Source organism: Dama dama, chromosome 24 (genome assembly GCF_033118175.1).
Source record: "Dama dama isolate Ldn47 chromosome 24, ASM3311817v1, whole genome shotgun sequence".
Taxonomy (NCBI): Eukaryota; Metazoa; Chordata; class Mammalia; order Artiodactyla; family Cervidae; genus Dama; species Dama dama.
In genome coordinates, this window is record NC_083704.1 from 10568876 (window position 1) to 10591226 (window position 22351).

Sequence of the window (22351 nt, forward strand, 5' to 3'; positions counted from 1 at the left end):
TTATTAATACCTCTACATAAGCACTGTTAAACATTTGGTTCCCCCTTTATGGATTACAGCCTTGTTGTAGCAAAGGGGCTTGTTAACTCAATGAAGCTATAAGCCATACGGTGCAGTGATGGCTAAGACAGATGGGTCATAATGAAGAGTTCTGAGAAAAGGTGGTCCACTGGAGGAGAAAGCATTGTTGCAAACAAGCTAATAGAGATGATGGAATTCTAGCTCAGTTATTTAAAAATCTTAAAATATGATGCTGTTAAAGTGCTGCACAAATTCAGCAAATTTGGAAACTCAGCAGTGGCCACAGTACTAGAAAAAGTCAATTTTCATTTCAATTCTGAAGAAAGGCAATGCCAGAGAATGTTTAAACTATCATACAATTGTGCTCATTTCACACACTAGCAAAGTAATGCTCAAAATCCTTCAAGCTAGGCTTCAGCAGTATATCAATTGAGAACTTCCAGATGTAGAACCTGGGTTTAGAAAAGGCAGAGAAACCAGAAATCAAATTGCCAACATTCATGGAATCATGGAAAAAGGGAATTCCAGAAAAACGTGTACTTCTCCTTTGTTGACTACACAAAAACCTTTAACTGTATGGATCACGACAAATTGTAGAAAATTCTTAAAGGGATGGAAGTATCAGACCGTCCTACCTGCCTCCTGAGAAACCTGTATGTGGGTCAAGAAGTAACAGTTAGAACCAGACATGGAACAAAGGACTGGTTCCAAATTGGGAAAGGAGTACATCAAGGCTGTGTATTGTCACCCTGCTTATTTAACTTCCATGCAGAGTACATCATGTGAAATGCCAGGCTGGATGACTCATAAGCTGGAATCAAGACTGCTGGGAGAACAACCTATCAGGCAGATGATACTACTCTAACAGCAAAAAGCGAAGAAGAACTAAGAGTCTCTTGATGAGGGTGAAAGAGGAGAGTGAAAAACTTGCTTGAAACTTAACATTCAAAAAACTAAGATCATGACACCTCATCCCATTCGGTCAGTTCAGTTGCTCAGTCGTGTCCGACTCTTTTAATTTACTTTAGGATTGACTGGTTTGACCTCCTTGCTGTCCAAGGGACTGATCCCATTTCATGGCAAACAGAAGGAGTAGAAGTGAAAGCAGTGACAGATTTTATTTCCTTGGGCTCCAAAATCACTGAGGACAGTGACTGCAGCCATGAAATTAAAAGATGCTTGTTCCTTGGAAGGAAAGCAATGACAAACCTAAACAGCATATTAAAAAGCAGAGGCATCACTTTGCCAACAAATGTCCATATAGTGAAAGCTATGGTTTTTCCAGTAGTCATGTATGGATGTGAAAGTTGGACCATAAGAAAGCTGAGCGTGGAAGAACTGATGCTTTCAAATTGTGGTGCTGGAGAAGAGTCTTGAGAGTCCCTTGGACTGCAAGGAGATCCAACCAGTCAATTCTAAAGGAAATCAGTCCTGAATATTCACTGAAAGGACTGATGCTGAAGCTGAAGCTCCAATACTTTGACCCCCTGATGTGAAGAGCCGACTCATTGGAAAAGACTCTGATGCTAGGAAAGATTGAATACAAAAGGAAAAGGCAGTGACAGAGGATAAGATCATTAAGATATTAATAGCATCGCAACTCAATGAACATGAATTTGAGCAAACTCCACGAGATAGTGTAAGACAGAAGAGCCTGCAGTCCATGGGGTCACAAAGAGTCAGACCCGATTTAGCAACTGAACAACAACAATCAAACATTTGGTTCACAGACTTCCTATGTCATTTTATATGTATACATTTTATAGGTTTCTTACTAGTACCACATGAAGGGGAGCAGAATATATACCCAAAATATACATCTTTGGCATAAGAATAATTTTAGGCTGATTATTTTTAAGCAATAGCATACACAGGAGAAGCTTGGAGAAGTTGCTCTTGTAAGAGACAATCCCCTTACCAATGTAAGGGGAATTATTATGGGGTGGGCTCAGTCAAGAGTCTAAAAAAGTAAAGAGAAAATCATTTTTCTTCCTTCTACATCTATCCTACATATATCCTTCCTACACACACACACACACACACACACACACACAATGAAAAACAACAGCTCCTTATCTCAGCCCTCTCAATTTCCAATTCCACCTGTCAGAAGATTCAGGGGTTTTTCTCCATATTTTTAAATGACATCCTTGTACTGCTATTCCTTGATTTTTAAATTATATATATTATCAACTGACTTTGGTATTAGGAAAATGAAGATCAAGTTCTGTTCAGTTCAATTCAGTCGCTCAGTCGTGTCCAACTCTTTGTGACCCCATGAATCGCAGCACGCCAGGCCTCCCTGTCGATCACCAACTCCCGGAGTTTACTCAAACTCATGTCCATCAAGTTGGTGATGCCATCCAGCCATCTCATCCTCTGTCGTCCCCTTCTCCTCCTGCCCCCAATCCCTCCCAGAATCAGGGTCTTTTCCAATGAGTCAATGCTTCGCATCAGTTGGCCAAAGTATTGGGAGTTTCAGCTTCAGCATAAGTCCTTCCAATGAACACCCAGGACTGATCTCCTTCAGGATGGACTGGTTGGATCTCCTTGCAGTCCACGGGACTCTCAAGAGTCTTCTCCAACACCACAGTTCAAAAGCCACACAAACCTTCTATCTAATAAAATTATGCCACCTTTTTTGGTTAAGTCAATAATGGCATTTACATTATTATTACTCTGCACATGTTATTTAAAGTTAAACTTCATATTTCTTTACTTGCTCAAGTTTTTTTCTGGAGTTTAATAGTTGTTTATACTTACTTTCTTCTTAGTATTCTCCATCACAAACGTATCTCTATATCCTCAAAAGAATTAAATATGGTTTTCCCTACATAAAAACACATTCAGTTCAGTTCATTTCAGTCGCTCAGTCACGTCCAACTCTTTGCGATTCCATGGACTGCAGCACTCCAGGTTTCTCTATCCGTCACCAACTCCCAGAGCTTACTCAAACTCATGTCGATTGAGTCAGTGATGCCATCCAACCATCTCATCTAAAAACACATTAGACATTCAATTTAAACATTATGAAAAGCCCTCCATGTTCATGTTCCAATCTGGACTATATTTTAGTATCCAAAAGAAATGTTGTTGTGCTCTGTCATGTCTAACCCATGAACTGTAGCCCATTAAGCTACGGGATTTTCTGTCCATGGGATTTTCCAGGCAGGAATCCTGGAGCGGGTTGCCATTTCTTCCTCAAGGGCATCTTCCTGACTCAGGAATCAAACGTGTTTCACTTGCATCTCCTGCATCAACAGGCACATTCTGTACCACTAGTGCCACCTGGGAAGCCCAACCAAAACATACAAGTCATGCTCAAAAGTAAATAAAAAATGGAGAAAAAAGGTGTGAAAAGGCTCTTCACAGATGCAAAAGTCAATGTGAAAAGTGGTTCCATGTCATGGGTACTGGCAAAATTAAAATGCTGGATGATTCTACGTTTATTACAAAGTTAAAGTGGTGCCTTTTGGGAAAGTGTGACATAACCGAAAGAAGTTGCAGACACGCATGATCTACGCCACAGCAATTCACTAGACACGACATGCCCTAAAGTAACTTTAGCTCACGTACATGGGTGGCGTGTACACTTACGCATTCTGCTGCGTTGTTCTCATAGCTCCTGAGGGCAACTGTTTTGATGCCCATCAGAGGATGACAGATCATGAGTGACTCTATGTATATTCATGCAGTGGGCTGCAGTGCGGCAGTGAGATTAACAAAGTGCTGATCTGTATGAGGGAATCTCATATAACAAATGCCAGAAAATGATGAAATGCCAATTTCAACATACTAATTATTCCTGGGAGAAAGTACTTGCGAAGTGATGGGGCAGGAATATGCAGAGGAATATAACTATATTAGCATTTTCTTCTGAATTATCATGGTGACTACATTATGCAATTTATTTCTCTTTATCTGAAATGTTTCATAACACATAAAAAACCTGGAGTAATATTAATACCTTGTAGGAAAGCATATATGTCATGATTTTTGATTAGGTAAAAACTAGATGATTGAGTAGGTAGAAACTGGTTGTAGGGTCCCCATTGAATGATTCTCTAGAAACAGAATTACAAAAATGTTATTTAACAAACAGAAAGGAAAGGGCTTCATTTTTTTTTTTTTCTTTCTCTCTAAATTTCTCTTAAGAGACTAGAGATGCTGTGTTTAGATGGTATTTTGGGACTGAGTCTCCTGACTTGATTTGGGGCTAATGGGCAATTTCATTTTGACTCAAGGGAACTTCATGCCTAAAAATATATGAAACAGCCATTAAATACTTGACTAGAGAAACCAACTTTGAATATGTCATTCTGTCATTATAACTGGGAAATAACTGTGGAACATTTCAGCCTTTTATAACAGCAAAGCTTGCAGACCTGTATGGAAATGTTGACAGTTTTTCCAGATATGCACCAGCTTAAGTGTGCTAAGAGTACGAGTTGCTAATTCAGCAAAGGTTCTCTGCCAGTGACGTTTATTAACAAAACTTCTAACTCAGTCCTGATTTTTCTGCATGCATTTCATTTTGGATTGACCGCATCTCTGCCTTGGATTGTCAGTGTTTTCCACTGTGATGACTGAAGAAGGGCAACAGGCATGGAAGATTACAGGGATTGGGGGGACTTCCCTGGTGGTCCAGTAACCCAGACTCTGTGCTCCAAGTGCAGGGGGCCCAGGTCTGACCCCTGGTCAGGGAACTAGATCTCACACGCTGCAACTGAGAGACCGCATGCTGCAACTGAACAAGCCCACAGTCGCGACGAAGACTGAAGATTTTACATGCTGCAAATAAGACGTGATGTAGCCGAAGAACTAAATATATATAAATATATTAAAATATATATATATATTTTAATAACAAGAGTTAAAGGGATTATGTTAAGCTCCAGATCCCATCACAATGCTAGAGGTTCCTGTGTGTTACTCTGGTCTATGTTAAAAGGGGTTCTATGCTATTCTGCAGTGAAAGCAATATACCAAAATGAGAGGTTTTGAATTCACTCCAAATTTTATTAACTTACTGTCTTGTGCTGCGGAAAGTAATTCCCAGTCTCTCGGCTTTACATACTAAACTGCTGAAAGATTTACAGCAGTCACAAAGATAGAGTAAGGCTTACTAGATGTTTAGAAATGTCTACTAGTAAGCTGCCTTTCTTCTAAAGCATTCCAGATTCTGACACTAATTAAGTGTTGTCTACTTATTAAGTGCTAGATGATGAATGTTTTTACTGAGTTTTGAAGTTCTAGCGAAGGAATTGTGAGGCATAATCACTACTGGCAGTGAACAATACACATGATGAACAGAATGATAAAACTCTCAAGGTATTTCTGTAGCATATCTTTAGCTACTTCCCTGGTGGGACTGGAAAAAGGTATCTAAACTGAAAGGTACAACCAACATAAAGAACATTGATACATCTGAATTTTCAGGATGGATCTTGAGGATGTCATGTGAGTTGTGATTTAGGAGGAAATGATAAGTTTCTGTATTAGCTCATTTGTATCCAGAAAAGCCAATTTCCAGAACCACAGTCAGTCTGCCCTAGAAATATTCTACTGACTCAGGAAGACATATAAAATCTGCTCTTTGGTTAGGAAAAGAATGGTTAAGGACTTGGAAAAGGATAAAACATTGCACCCAGCACTTCAAAGCTTCACTTCCCAACAGTTTTAGAACTATTTCCTAAAGTCTGTAGACAATGCCAGGGCACCGAAGCAGCAGTCCTTTGCTTCCCTTCCAGCCAGCTTCCATGGCAGCTTCCATGGCAAGATGTCTGAGTTCTCAGCCTGATTGTGCCAGTACCCAACCACCCCCAGTCATTGTGAACTTTGTTTTAGAGACATTTTTCCCTTCCTTATGTCTAGCTGCGTTAAACACAGACAACTTTACCAATTACAGGAAGCAACTTCATCTCACTAGAAAAAAAAAATGCACTTCATTGATTACCTATAGCTGCTAGGTAAACCAGAGAATGATTATCCTCCATACTTAGAAGGTGTTCTCATAGTCTGTTGATTCCAAGTCAGGAATCAAAGAATTCTAAGTCTGGAATCAGGAACCCAAGACCCATTTTTATAGCAGTTTTTCCAGATAGATGTATATTTATTTGATTTTTTTCAAAGTGACTTATGTATGTTAAGAACGATTGAGGGCTCTTCAAGTCTTGGGTTCTTTTTTTTTAAAAAACATTTAGGAATGGAGAATCTAGAAAATTCAAAAAAGTCTTTTTTGAGACCAGAATTGTTTTGACTCCAAAGGAATAAAAGTCAATTTTATATGGCTTAAGTGCAAAGGAAGGGATATATTTGGGTTAAAAATGGAGCAGCAGGCAGGGGAAAGATGCAACTGAGCTCAGAAACTCTCTCCTTTTAGGCCACACTGCTACAGTGATGATTTATGTCTAATTCCTAATTTTTAAAAAATACCTAAAAGATCCAGAGGAAGGGCTTTGATATGCTTAGAGTGAAAGGGAGGATGAGAAAAGTAAGAAAACCTAACACTCCAAGGAGAATTAGACAGTAACCACACAGAGAATAAGACGAATGTCATTCTCAGAAGAAATGGGGCTTGAAGCTGACAAAGCAAGAGTTGTCCATGGTGAAATCTCAGTGAATCTTTTAACATTTGCAATGTGTAGATGATAAAACAGATTTCGAGGAGGGCAGTGATTTGTTAAGGGTCATGCAATTCCTAAGTGAGGGAACTGTGACTGGAATCTGGACTTTATCTCTCAGCCCCTTCTTTTCTCTATATTATGTAATCTACTGGCTTCTTGGGCTCCAAAATCACTACAGATGGTGACTGCAGCCATGAAATTAGAAAACGCTTGCTTCTTGGAAGGAAAGATATGACAAATCAAGACAGTGTTTTTAAAAGCAAAGACAGCACTTTGCTGACAGAGGTCCAAATAGTCAAAGCTATGGCTTTTCCAGTAGTCATGTACGGATCTGAGAGTTGGACCACAAAAAGGCTGAGTGCCAAAGAACTGATGCTTTCAAATGGTGGTGCTGGAGAAGACTCTTGAGAGTCCCGTGGACAGCAAACCAGCCGGTCCTAAAGAACTCTACCCTGAATATTCATTGCAAGGGATGATGCTGGAGCTGAAACTCCAGTATTTTGGCCACATGATGCAAAGAGCCAACTTATTGAAAAAGACCTTGAGGCTGGCAAAGACTGAAGGAGAAGAGGGCGACAAAGGATGAGATGGTTAGATAGCATCACTGATTCAACGGACATGAACCTAAGCAAACTCTGGGAGATAGTGGAGCACAGGGAAGCCTGGAATGCTACAGTCCTTGAGGTTGCAAAGAGCTGGACACGACTTAGTGACTGAACAACAAAATCTACTGACTAGCAGTGTAAGTGTGTTAGTGTTTGTCAGATGAGACTGTAATGAGTGTCAGATGACACTGTGAATCTGTAAGATCTGGGGGAGGACACATGGAGGTTCTCTGTGGTCTCAGGTTTGGGATTTGCCTCAAGGAGTCTGTGAGGAATGCCAGTGAGTCATTTCTTCTCTAAGATGTAGGCTGTGCTAAGGCTTTGAATTACAGACAGGAGAAAAAGAAACGGTATGACTAATTAACTAAATAACTAGGAAGTATTAAATGTGCAAAAAGGAAGACTACCTGATGCCATAAGAGTATGTAGAATCACATAAGTTGTGCTTGTTGGGGGGTGTGTGTGTGTGTGTGTGTGCATGTGTGCACACGTGTGTGTGTTTAATAATCTGGGATGTGTACTTACGGAAGTTTTCCTTGTGGATGAGTCTAAAGTTACTTAAGTCAGAAGTTGGTTAATTCTGAGTCAGTTCCTAAATGCTCTTGGTTTTCTTTCTGGGAGTCATCTAATTTTAGGACTCATACTCTGAAGTGTGAGAAACTTGATTTCATTTCCTAGGAAATGCATTCATTAAAGGCCAGTGAATGTCAGTTTCTGTATCAGCTAGCTATTGCTGTGTAACAAATCAACTCCAGGAAAGCCAGTGGTATAGGTCCAGTCCAAACTCAAAGGCCTGAGGACTGGGAAAAGCAGTGGTAGATTGCTTGGTCAGAGTCCAAAGGCCCAAGAACCAGGAGCTCCAATGTCCAAGGACAGGAGAAGATGATGTCCCAGCTCAAGTAGAGAGAAAATTTGCCTTTCCTCTGCCTTATTGTTCTATTTATCTATCTACCCAGGCCCTCAGTAGACTGGGTAATGCCCACCTGCATTCATGAGGCTGATCCTCCTTAGTCTCTGAAATTAAATGCTAATATCTTCCAAAAACACACTCAGAGACACAACCACAGATGCACCCCTTAGCCCACTCAAGTTGACACCTAAAATTAGCCATTATACCAAGTGATCATCTGATTTTGCTGTGTCTTCATTATATTCATTATAACTTTTCCACATGTCGGGGGAGGTTAAGACTATTTGAAAGTGATTTGGCCCATTGTTTCCCTTCTTCAGATCTTAGATTCAGAGCTGACTTAATGATTAGCCTCAGTTTAGGCCACATTTCTATCATTACTTCATGTAGGTCCTTTGTTTTGTATTAAATTTTTTTCTCCTTAATTCTCATAACTCAGTCTCCTTCTTTCCCTTCTCTACCTCTGGCAATGATTCTGAATCTTAAATGTGCAGCTGTCCCTTGGTACCTGCAGGGGACTGATTCCAGAAGTCCCCATGGATACCAAATTCTGAGGATGCTCAAGTCCTGTATATAAAATGACCACAGTATTTGTAGACAACCTATGCACACCATCCTGCACACTTTAAATCATCTCTAGATTTCTTATAATACCTAAACAATATAAATGCTATGCAAATAATTCCCAATGAATGGTAAATTCAAGTTTTTCTTTTTGAAACTTTCTGGAATTTTTCCAGAATATTTTTGATTCCTGGTTGGTTGAATCCATGGATGTGTAACCCCTGGTTCCTGTCTGTATCTGTTCTTTCAAAATGTGCATTGACAGTTTTGTGCTATTGTATTTTTTAATAATGGAAGTAATATTGTGTTATAGATCTCATTTTATTTATTTTGCACTCAGCAATTCTCTAATTACATTCTTTCATGTCACCATGCATATGTATCACCCATTTCTTATCATTGCTTTTCATATATAGTGTTTAGGGGTTTATACCCACCATTGGGTTCGTTTCCCATCCTCCCAAAGAAGGAGAACTGCTTCCAGTTCTCCATGAACACAAATAAGCCTTAAAAGAAAATATACATATTTTCTCATGTGCCAAATCTTATGGTACCATTCTAGGCAGTCTGGTATGTCTATATGCCATTAATACACTGTTCAAAGGCTTAAAGCAGGGGAAAGACTTGACTGTTTTTTAGAAGTGACTAGATGTCATATGTAAATGATGTTAAGCTTGGGTGAAAACTCTGAAAGCAAGGTGGTCACTTTGGGTTCTGTTGATCACCCAGGCAAAGCTGATACAACCAGAAACATCAGAGAGAAGGAAGAGGGCAGGATGGAGGGCCTGAGAGGAGTTCAGGGGCTAAAATGATGGGCATGACATTTCTCCTGGAAAGAGAAGGAAGTGAGGGCTTGGAGTCTAGAACATTCCTGCCTGGGTTGCATGATTGGGAAGAAATGGTTACATTCCAGGATGGTTTCTCCCCCAGATGAGGAGTGCTGGAAAAGAAGCAGGTTAGGAGAGTAAAGGAAACAAGCACATTCATCAAGGGCTTAGTATCAAACAAAAGCTCTCTAATGAGCTGTGTGTGTGTTCATGTGTGTGTGTGTGTATGTGTGTTTTAATTCCTTTTCTCCAAAAGCAGTGTACATTTTTCCCTAATATTTTAGATCTGAGAGCCTGTTCTATTTTGTACTTGACATCTAATATAAGTATGTATGTTTTTATTAAATTCTAAATATATCCAGAGGGTTTGCTTATTAATTGAATTTCCTGAGGCATAACTCATTCCCATGAGGTGCTAATAATCTGATACTTTCAGGTCTTTAATGCTAGAAGTGTTGATGAGAGCAGTTAAATAACTTCTTAAGCACTCTATTAGTTATATTTGTCTTTTAACTTGGCTAGAGTATGAGTTTCTTTCATTATCCCTATACACATACACACACACATACACACATCTTCCTGTTTTAGGAAGCCTTCAACCATAGCCATCTGAGGTGTTATCCTTCAAAAGACAGACTTATCAGATCTAAAAGTATCACCTTGCTTCTAGTAGAAGACACCTGCCCCCGGCTTTTGAGAGAAGGTTAAGTGAAGCCAGAAGGCTTCTGTGTTCTATCTCATTGACCTCCCCTCAAGGCTATTCTCTGTGTACTCCCACTGGATTGAATCAGTACCTCCCATTATGTGAACTCTCAGATGTGAAAGAAACAGCATCCTCTTTCAAGCAGAGGAGCAGGCTGGGTGAAGCCACCATCCAGCATCCCACGGAGCAGACTTCCTGGGAAGCAGTGTTGAGGCTGAGCCTGCTGGGCGCGCTGGGCCCCTGGTACCCAAGGCAGAGCATTGCTCCCCTCTGGCAGAGAGGATGTCAGGGGCAAAGGTGATAGGGTCATCATGACAGAAGAGTGACAGCAATTTAAATAGGGGTGATGGGGTGACACCACAGAGGAAGCTCTTCTGAGAGCAGTTCTGAGAACAAATAGCTCTGACAACAATTCAAACAGTGCAGCTCTTAGACTTCTGCAACATCTGGGAAAATCTGCACATGGTTCGGTTTGTTTGATTTGAAAACTGGCTAAATGCTGTAAGGGGTCTCATGATGGAAACCCTCCAGCATTTGTAACAATCATGTAATTGTCACAGATCCAGTCCAATGGAGTTTTGTGTTGTTGTTGCTATTTATAGCATTTATTCTTTCTGGGTGACTTTGGGTGTATCTGATGTTCTAAAAACCAACTTGCAAATTCAGCACCACATGAAAATTCTGACATGAATGCGGGTTTCTGCTTCAGCGAGTTACTATGTGTCAGATACTGATTAACTCTAATAACACTGTAAGTTAGGTGCAGTTACAACGATTTTTAAAATTAGAAGATTGAGCTCCTAGAGGAGGAGGGAGTTTTTCCAAGTATTCTACTACTACTTAAACAATAAAATACTGGGCCTGGGACTAACAGCCTGACTACAACAGCTATTCTTTGATTTCTCTTCCTGCTTCTAACATTTCTAAAAAACAAGTCTGAGTGGTTTTAAACCTTTGTGGTGGAGCATAAAGATCCTGGGAACATCAAAGTCAAGCCATGCTTAGAACTTCTTCCTGGGATGCTGACAACCCACACAAAAGTTTTCAGATACAACATCATGTACTTAACAATACAGCTTAGTCAACTTGGGAAACAAATCTTGGGGTCAAGGTTTATATATGAAAGCCAGGATTTTTTTTTTTTTTTTTGAAAGCTAAGATTTTTAAAGCTTGTGAATAGATCGATCCAAATAGTGTGGCAACTTGAAAAATCATATGATTAAATCTTTAGTTTTAAGTCCAAGTGAATATAAACATGGAAGAGGAGAGGTATTTTATCAGCCCCAGAATGAAGAAAAATTATTCCAGCCAGGGAATAGAAACTTCAAGGAATTTCTACAACATAGAACACAGATCAGGAGCAGACCTGGGCACATGATAACATTTGACAGGTTGGTAATTTAGTGCCCCTTCAAATCCATGTTCTCTAGTATCTGGCAAGAATTTATTTGTAAATGACATGAAGGATTGCCCAAGCTGGGGGCAGGGGTTAGGGTTATGGGTCTTAGTCTCCCCCAAATTCCAACATGTGCTTCCCAGGTAGCAATTAATAGGAGCCTCCCCATAGAGCCTTCCCCTTCCCAAATCTGTTCAATGATAATCTCTTGTTACATGAGCAGGTCTCTCATGGATTTAACCCTGCTTTAAGCCGAGTATTCCTTCTGACCATGTAGAGTTGGTCTTTCCGGCTGCATCCTTCTGTCTTAGTGTTTACAGATGAGGACTGTTTCCTACAATTCTGGTGAGCACTACTTTCTCCCCCAGGGAATACTGATAGATACAGTTGTCTTCTTTTGCATGTTTCCAGTAATATTTTTGTTCCATATTGATGCACCTCCCAGCATCTGACCTTGGTGACCCTTCAAGCCTCCTCTGATCCAAATGACACTAATTTGAAAGAAAATACAATCTGTACCCCCACCTCACTGCTTGCAGACAGCAAGCAATTGGAAAAAATATTAAGCTAAAGGCTAGTGTCTTTTCTAATTTGAAGCAAATATGCACTGGAATGAGCAGGAAGTGTGAGGGAGAGGACAGTGAGGCACATTTTAATCTCACCAAGTCTTGAGGACATACTGCAAGAAATGTGGGGCTGGAGGAAGCTGGGACCTGGTGTGTCACACATTCTATATTTGCACATGGCGCCTTAGAATGTGTCAGGGCAGCTTCCAGGAAAGGACAGGGTGCCAGGAAAAGGGCTTGGCCTGCCTATCACATGGCTGCCAGCACAGTGGAAAAGCCTCTGCAGACACACCAAGCGCCCTACAGCCAAACCAAAACAAGTCAAACAAACAAAACCAAAATCCTGCTCTTATCCCTTCCTCCACTGCTACCTTCTGGCTGCTGAACCAAATCAAAGTTCAGTGAAAATAAACTTTCCCTTCTTTCTCCACACTTATCACCTTTTCTAGAATCTCTCTCTCATCCCAGTGCTGGGGGGAAAAAAAAATCTCTCTCAATAAAAACTAACAGAAGAAAATGTGAGACACTTAAAAACTACATTTAAATTAATAAATAATTTAGTGATAACTTAATAAAGATAATGAATCAAAGCAAATGTATTACTATCACTCACAAGCACTATAAGAAGATACAGAGGGGTAGTTGCCGGGGGGCAAAGGCCAGGGGGGTGGGTTGGGAGGTTGGGATCAGCAGACACAAACAGTTACATATAGGATGGGTAAACAACAAGGTCCTACTGTAGAGCGTGGGGAGCTATATTCAGTATCCTGTGACAATCCATAATGGAAAAGGATACGTATAACTGAGTCACTTTGCTGTACAGTCAAAGTTAAACACAACATTGTAAATCAGCTATTGTTGTTCAGTAACTCAGTCATGTCTGACTCTTTGTGACCCCATGGACTGCAGCACGCCAGGCTTCCCTGTCCTTCACCATCTCCTGGAGGTTGCTCAAACTTATGTCCACTGAGTTAGTGATGCCATCCAACCATCTCGTCCTCTCTTGTCCCCTTCTCCTCCTACCTTCACTCTTTCCCAGGATCAGGGTCTTTTCTAAATCAACTACAGCTCAATAAAATAAAATTAAAAGTACTATAAGAAAAATGAGAAAAATCTCTAACAAGTATTCTCAAAGACAACAGATATTATATCTATGAAATTTCAATACAAAAAGGAAAAGTTGGAGTTAAACATGTTCATGGTTATACCTGCTACATGAATATGACTATAAATTAAAAAATATGATGAAACAATGGAAAACACAGGAGAATGTTTAGAAATTTAAATCAGTGAAGAAGAAAAAAGCACAAGACCTCTTGTCTAAATCACAGGAGAAAGGGAGTGATTACCAGCGCTCTTTTCTAAAAATTTTTATTTCTCGGCTCAGGTTCCAAGATAAAACCAAGAACACCCAGTTAAACTTGAATACCAGTTAAATGATGAATTTTTTAAAACATATGTATAAATATGCCTGAAATACTGCACTGGGGCATATTTATAATAAAATTCACTTACTTAAATGAAATTAATATTTACATGGGGATTCTGTAGTTTCATTTGTTAATTTCCAGCAACCCTACTCTGTCCTTGGGGTTTGATGGGATATGTTTCCCCACCTCCTGAAGAAGCTAGGTGTGACCACGCCACCTGCTCTGGCCAAAGACAGGACAGTGGTGGGGGTCTGAGTCACTTCCAATGGGAAAGTGCTACGAGCCAATGAAAAACTTGTCAGTAGGAACCCCAATCAACACACCTAAGACAATTAGTATGCGGGGGAAATAAACCTTTGTGAATATAAACCACTAAAATCTGGGGATTATTTGTGACTGCAGCATAATTTAGTCTAAAATATTAGATAGATTATGAGTAAATACATAAGAGCTGACTCATTAGAAAAGAGCCTGATGCTGGGGAAGATTAAAGGCAGAAGGGGATGACAGAGGATGAGATGGTTGGATGACATCACCAACTCGATGGACATGAGTTTGAGCAAGCTCCAGGAGATGGTGATGGACAGGGAAGCCTGGCATACTGCAATCCATGGGATCATAAAGAGTTGGACACAACTGAGTGACTGAGCAATAACAACAAAATACAAGAGTAATGATAAGAGTTGGGAAAACAGATACATGTAATTAACATTGCAAACACACTTCCACCCACAATTTATTGACCAGACCTAGTTACAGGTCCCACTCAGGAGAAACAACAGGTACAACCCTACTCTGCCCCTGAAACATGGGAGAACCAGTAACGAAGTGAATACTACTAACATGCTTACACAGAGACGAAAGGATGCAGCAGGGAAGAAAAAATTTCTAAATAAAAAGGTTTAAAAGTCTGACAACAAAAGTTAAAGAAATGTAAAAGTCTAGGTATTAGTAAATATGTTCAATAAAATAAGAATATTTAGAAACAAAAGGTAAAAGCTAATTATCTTCAATATACAAAAACATTTTTAATTTATGGCCATTAAATTATTCCCTCCTGTCATTATGAGAAACTTGGTTTTATTTATTTTGGGGGTGCTGGGAACTTTGTACCTCTAGTTTTTTTTTCCCAGCCTCTTTTTCAAACCAAAGCTGCCAGATGGCATCGTTCGGACCAATAGGAAGTATTAATAATTGGAAGTTACTGTGAATGGGGCTCCAGAAGAATGGTGTGAACCCCAAAGAGACAAGTTTTTGCTTTTTGTCCTTTCCCGTCCTCTTACCTGGAGCACATCTATGATGCTGGAGGTGGCACATCCATTTGAGACAATAAGGAAATAAGCAGGAGACTAAAAGCTGTGAGCAAAGAAATGAATGAATGGACAGAAGGAACTTGGATATGGATTTATTTTTATGATTGAAATAAAAGCTCTAATTACTAAAGGCACTGTAGGATAAACAGTCTTTTAAAAGAAGCCAAGTTATACCTGTCAAAGGGGTTCCTCTGGGCCTTAAGAAAGCTTACTCTAGAAGTTTATCCTAGGACCCCACTATTAATGCTTTATTAAGTACTTTCCTATAGCTAAGCTTACAAAAATTTTGGAGTAATTATTTCTGGTTCTTATTCCAGTATGATGTGTTATTTGTTTTCAACCAGTCTTTCTGAGTATCTCTATAATGTCTACTTTTGAAAGAATTCTTATAGATGTTGTAAATTTAATTTTACCACAAGTTAAATAAAACATCAAGTGTGTATTTGTAATGCTAAAATGTAAATGAAGTCAAATATAATTCTTAGCAGATACACACATCAAAAAGAGAAATTTAAAATGCTAAGCTAAAGTGGGTGAAGTATATCAGTAGACACATTTGCCTTTATAAAGACAAATTCAAATCTATAATAAAATGAGAGAATATCCTATATTGATAGTGGGGGTGTGTCTTGTCGAATTACAGCTATAACTGTGTTGGGAGAATAATGTGGTTTACTGTTGGTGAAAATTGTTTTGGGGAGTACACAGAAGATTTTTATATTATGCATGTTTCTGACAAGCAATTCCATTTTTATAAATTTATCCTACGGATGCACTCAGCATAGGTGTAACAGAATGTTCTGAAGGTCTTTATTAATAATAATGAAAGTGAAGTTGCTCAGTTGTCTCCGACTCTTTGCAACCCCATGGACTGTAGCCCACCAGTCTCCTCTGTCCATGGAATTTTCCAGGCAAGAGTACTGGAGTGGGTTGCCATTTCCTTCTCCAGGGGATCTTCCCCACCCAGGGATCAAACTCAGGTCTCCCGCATTGCAGGCAGACGCTTTACCATCTGAGCCACAAGGGAAGCCAAAATCTTAAGATAAACTTGCCCCAAATCAAGGTTTGTTAAATGAATCAGAGTCATTTTATCAGTTTAAATACATATAAATAATTAAATCAGAAAAAGTTGCAGGTACGGTGTTTGAATTAACATGCAGAAGTCCAGGCTATAAATGCCATATATAACACACATTTATGCATATGCATAAGTTTCAGAGCACAACCATACTATATGTAAATTGTTTTTTAAAATTAAATATAGGATACTCTATCATTTAGTATATTTACATTTACCACATTTTCTTAATATTAAGTTTCCTAGAGTTCCCGACAGTTTTTCATACAGAGTTGTTTTACAGTGGTTTAGCTCATCTGCCTGCTTTTTGTGCTTTTTTTCTCTTACTGTTAATTTTTCTTCCTTCTCCCCATCCTGAGGTGAGATATACATATAACCGAATTTTATTCCTTTAAAAACAGTTTTGGGACTTCCTTGGTGGTCCAATGGTTAAGAACCCGCCTGTTAATGCAGGGGACATGGGTTCAACCCCTGGTCTGGGAAGACCCCACAGGGGATGGGACAACCAAGCACCTGCATGGCAACTCCGGAGCCCACGCTCTAGGGACAAGCTCCACGAGGCAGGGCGGCCCCATGCACCGCAGACAAAGCCCACGGAGCAGTGAAGGCCCAGCAGAGCCAAACATCAACAGACAAAGGGTGCTTTCTAAGTTTCATTTTTTTGGCCCCCAACCCTTTCAATACTTCTAGAAATGTAATATTAAGAAAGAATGTGGTAAATGTAAATATAAATGATAGAGTATCCTATATTTAATTTTAAAAAACAATTTACATATAGTATGGTTGTGCTCCGAAAGTTATGCATGTGCATAAATGCGTGTTATATATGGCATTTATAGCCTGGACTTCTGCATGTTAATTCAAACACCATACCTGCAACTTTTTCTGATTTAATTATTTATATGTATAATTGTAAAATTTAAACTGATAAAATGACTCTTGATTCATTTAACAAACCTTGATTTGGGGCAAGTTTATCTTAAGATTTTGGCTTCCCTTGTGGCTCAGATGGTAAAGCGTCTGCCTGCAATGCGGGAGACCTGAGTTTGATCCCTGGGTGGGGAAGATCCCCTGGAGAAAGAAATGGCAACCCACTCCAGTACTCTTGCCTGGAAAATTCCATGGACAGAGGAGACTGGTAGGTTACAGGTATAGTATGGGGTGAGGTAAAAATTAAGATTTTTAAAGTTAATTTATCAGCCAATTTTCCTTATTCAACTTTATGAATGAAATATTTTTTTGTACACATCCTTGTATGGGCATATGTTAAACTGGCCATGTACCTGGAAATCAGAAATCCGAGCAGAATAATAAAACCTTCCAGTGATTCTCCTAAATGACTTTAGGCAGATCTATCACTGGCCAGGATCCTCCATCCCACAGCGGTAAGATAAAAACATCCCTTGCTTTTTTATCTGTCAAGCTTACATGAAATAGAACACTAGCTGCATTTGACTACAACTGTCAAAACAAGATAATGGATGGCTTATTTGGACAGATCAAATTGTGGTAAGATTTCCTGTCTCTCCAGTAACTACCTTTCTTTACTCCATTCTAAAGCCCAAGGGATACATTTGATTGGCGGATAGAAAATAATCAAGGAAGAAATATCAAGGGATGGCAGACTGGGGGCTTGAGGTGGGGATGAAGACATAGTCCTGTGGATGCCTCTGATGTTTGAGAAGCTGAAGTGCCCTCTGGATCAGAATGCTGCAGGGCGAGCCTGCAGATGCAGAGTCCAGACAAACTAGCCGCCACTGCTGTGGGGCTGGGTGGGCACTTCAGGTACGTTCAGAGTTGCGTCTCCGTGTTATTCAGAAGATGGTCTCTGAAAAGTGGTGGAATTCCGTTTGCATTTTCCTGTTCATGTCCAACCTCATGACTCTTGATTCCTGTGTAAACACAATTCTCCCTCTGGCCACAGAGGTCACCCACATAAGCCTGAAGTGACAGGATGATACACCATTTAGAAGTCATCTTTCTGAGATGACTACTGCTGTAGTCCCAGGAAGCCCTGACATCACAGGGTGTGAGGGAGGAGGTGCTTTTGAAGTGGATGAAAGGTCATTCCTTCCTACACAAGGCTTTCTGGAATTATCGTCTAGGAGGAAAATGACTTCTTGCCAACTCTAATACATGTTCAAACTCAAGGTGCAGCCTCAGATGTCCAGGTAGATAGAAAGGAAAAAAAAGCATACCTCTGATGACTGTTCTTCTTTTTCCCTTTTGCCTTATTATTTTATTCTATTTAGGAAACAAAAAGGTTTCTTACAAGTAACCAAAGAGGAAATGGTGAAATATATAACATTAGCATTTTTATTAGAATTTATGGATTTGCTAACTTCAAGTTTCAGTGATTAAGTTTTAGACAATCAAAGAAATAACTAAAATAATTACATTTGCAGTATATAGACAGTGCTTTTAAAGCTACTAAAATTCAGTTCAATCGGTATTTTTTTGAGTACTGCCATTTGGCCAAGCACTATACCTAAAGAAAAGCTTATTTAATTTGTATGCAGAGTACATCATGAGAAATGTTAGCCTGAAAGAAGCACAAGCTGGAATCAACATTGCCCGGAGAAATATCAACAACCGCAGATCTGCAGATAACACCACCCTTATGGCAGAAAGTGAAGAAGAACTAAACAGCCTCTTGATGAAAGTGAAAGGGGAGAGTGAAAAAGTTGGCTTAAAACTCAACATTCAGAAAGCTATCATGGCATCTGGCCCCATCACTTCATGGCAAATAGATGGGGAAACAATGGAAACAGTGATAGATTTTATTTTTTTGTGCTCCAAAATCACTGCAGATGGTGACTGAAGCCATGAAATTAAAAGACACTTGCTCCTTGGAAGAAAAGCTATGACCAACCTAGACAGCATATTAAAAAGCAGAGACATTACTCTGCCAACAAAGGTCCGCTTAGTCAAAGCTATGGTTTTTCCAGTAGTCATGTATGGATGTGAGAGTTGGACTATAAAGAAAGCTGGGCACCAAAGAATTAATGCTTTTGAACTGTGGTGTTGGAGAAGACTCTTGAGAGTCCCTTGGACTGCAGGGAGATCCAACCAGCCCATCCTAAAGGAAATCAGTCCTGAGTATTCATTGGAAGGACCGATGCTGAAGCTGAAACTCCAATACTTTGGCCACCTGATGCGAAGAGCTGACTCACTGGAAAAGACCCTGTTGCTGGGAAAGATTGAAGGTAGGAGGAGAAGGGGATGACAGAGGATGAGATGGCTGGATGGCATCACCAACTCATTGGACATGAGTCTAAGTAAACTCCGGGAGTTGGTGATGGACGGGGAGGCCTGGCATGCTACAGTCAATGGGGTCGCAAAGAGTCGAACACAACTGAGCAATTGAACTGGACTGAACTGAAAGGAAAGAAGAATAATGAGTCTTGGTTCCTGCCCTCTCAAATATTTCAGTATGGTCATTATAGAAAGAATTCAAACTGAGTATCTTATATGTTAGTTAAATGTGAATGTTCCTGTTATTTCAGAGTATCAGCTAAAGGCCCCAAACTAAGAGTCAGAGGAGCTAAGCAACCCCACATTATAAAGTAAGTTATAAGACTGTAAATTGGGGAAATCAGAAGCTACTCATGCCACTGTTTAGAAAATTCGTCATTTCTTTGAAACTTAAATATAGAATCACCCTATGATTCTGAAATTCCTCACCTTGTTATTTAGCCAAAAGAAATGAAAACATATGCCCGTAAAAAGGCTTGTGCCCAAATGTTCATAGCAGGTTTATTCATAGTAGCTTGAGAAACTGAAAACAACTCAAAAATTCATCAACATGTGAATGGATAAACAAATGATAGTATATCCACACATTGAGCACTACTCAGTAATAAACAAACCACTGAAAATGCAACAAAATATAGATGACTATGCCAAGGTAATGAAGGCTGACTCAAAAGAATACATATCCTTGATTCCACATATCTAAAATTCTAGAATGGATACTTTAAATGGGCACATGCTATTATATGTAAAATGTACCATAATAAAGTTGTGTTTTGAAAGATCCAGTTGTGCCAAATTAGTTCTCCCAATTATGTAAGAAGAAAATGAAGAATTCAGAGGGACATATTTCTCAGAATCCCCCATGAAGACCATTGCTCAGCTCTTACCCTGAGATTACCCTATAATTGCAAGTAGAAGTTGGGAAAGTGATTGTCTGGCTTTTCAACATAGGTCATGAGCCTTGGGCAAAGGAGAAAAGGTTGGAAAAGGCTGTTTAATCAGCCATACAACAAGGTTTTACCCAGAAGATATTCCCATAGCCTTAGAGGGAGATGACTAAGGCTTGAAATGGAGGTGTGGAAATTGAACAAGAGAGTAGGAAATGTGTTAAAGATATATTTGGATGGAAAAAATCTGTAGAATATCATGAATGAAAGATGTAGGTTGGCTAGAATAAAAAGCCACTGATGTCTTTCAAGTTGGGTGATTGTTAGGTAACGATGAACATAAAATGAATTTAGAAACAGAAAAGAGATAAAACATTTTTCAAAGCGGAAAATCACAGGTTAAGTTCAAAGCTGAATATGGCAGTTTTGTTCTGAAAGAGGTAGAAGCTAGCAGATGGCATGGAATTGTGAGATAGCTATTATATGATGATTGTTGTTGTTATTCATAAGAAGACATGTTTGCATGGAATCTTTATGCTTCTGGGGAAAAATAAAACTAGTAATTACAATACAGTTTAAGATATAATAGGGAATTTTGTGGATTAAATTTGCAGAAAATATAGAGAGATCAAACGGTCTGACAATGAAATTAGCACTGAACAAGAGGAAGGATAGTACCCCTAAAGTCACAGCTAAAAATGGTAAAATCTCTAGACTGTTCAGTTATATGAGTCAATAGTTTCCCTTATTTATGTGCATATGTACATATGCAGTTGTGTCCGACTCTTTGTGACCCCCATGGACTGTAGTTTGCCAGGCTCCTCTATCCATGGGATTTCCCAGGCAAGAATACTGGAGTGGGTTGCCATGTGCTAGTCCAGGGGATCTTCTTGACCCAGGAATTGAACCTTCCTGGGTCTCCTCCATTGAGGGCAGATTCTTTACCATCTGAGCCAGTCATATGTTTTTATGATGATAAAAATAAAAGACTGATCCCAAAACCGTGCCCTGATTTCAGAGAAAAACACACATTTTGGCACTGCCAATTATGAGTTGAGTGATCCAGAAGTCATTTAAGTTCTCATCTGTGTCACGGTGGTGACAATGATTAGCTCAGAGAACTGATGTCCAATCACATGAAATGAGAAGGTCCAACCAGCAGAAGGCGCAGTGAGGCTCAATCATCTTTGTTGCTACTACCCATCCTCACTCATAACGAGACCTGAAATATTAAACTGCACTCAGTACCTCTCAGTTGCCCTATGTCAATACACAGGTTAATAGTTCTTATCACATAGCTTGAAAATGACTGAAGAAAACAGTAGGTGAAAAGCTCTCAGCAAAACGTCAGAAACATCACTAAGTACAAGGCAGTCACTATTATTGTTTTCCTAAACTCCTAATGGTCACCTGCTCCAGTATTCTTGCCTAGAAAGTCCCAAGGACAGAGGAGCCTGGGGGCTACCTCCACGGGGCTGCAAAAGAGCTGGACACCGCTTAGTGGCTAAATAGCAACAACAATACTCCCAAACACCTCTCTCCACTTCTCCTGAAGTATTTTCCTGCACTCCAGACTTTCAAAGCCAAATGAAATGAAGCCACTGTTGTGACTTAAAATCTTTAATAACATCCCAGTATATTAGGAGGAATACCTAAAGCCATACTGTGGCTAAAGAGGCCTGTAAGCAGACTTTCCCGATGGTCAAGTGGTTAAGAATCTGCCTGCCAGTGCTGGGGACACAGGTTTGATCCCTGGTCCAGGAAGATCCCACATGGCACAGAGCAACGGAGCCCGTGCACGACAACTACAGAACCCTACACTCCCTAGAGCCACGCTCCACAACAGGAGGAGCCACCGAAATGGGAAGTCCGAGCACTGCGCCTGGAGAGTAGCTTCTGCTCGCCACAATTAGAGAAAGCCTGCGTGCAGCCACAGAGATCCAGAGCAGCCAAAAACAAATAAATAATTGCAAATGTATACGTGTGTGTGTGTGTGTGTGTGTGTGTGTACAGCCAAAAACAAATAAATAATTGCAAATGTATACATACGTGTGTGTGTGTGTGTGTGTGTGTGTGTGTGTGAGAGAGGCCCGTAAGGATTCAGGGAAGCAGGTGCAGGAAGAAGCAGGCTGCTGTCCTGTCCCTGGGACTTGTAGACTCTCTGGGCTCC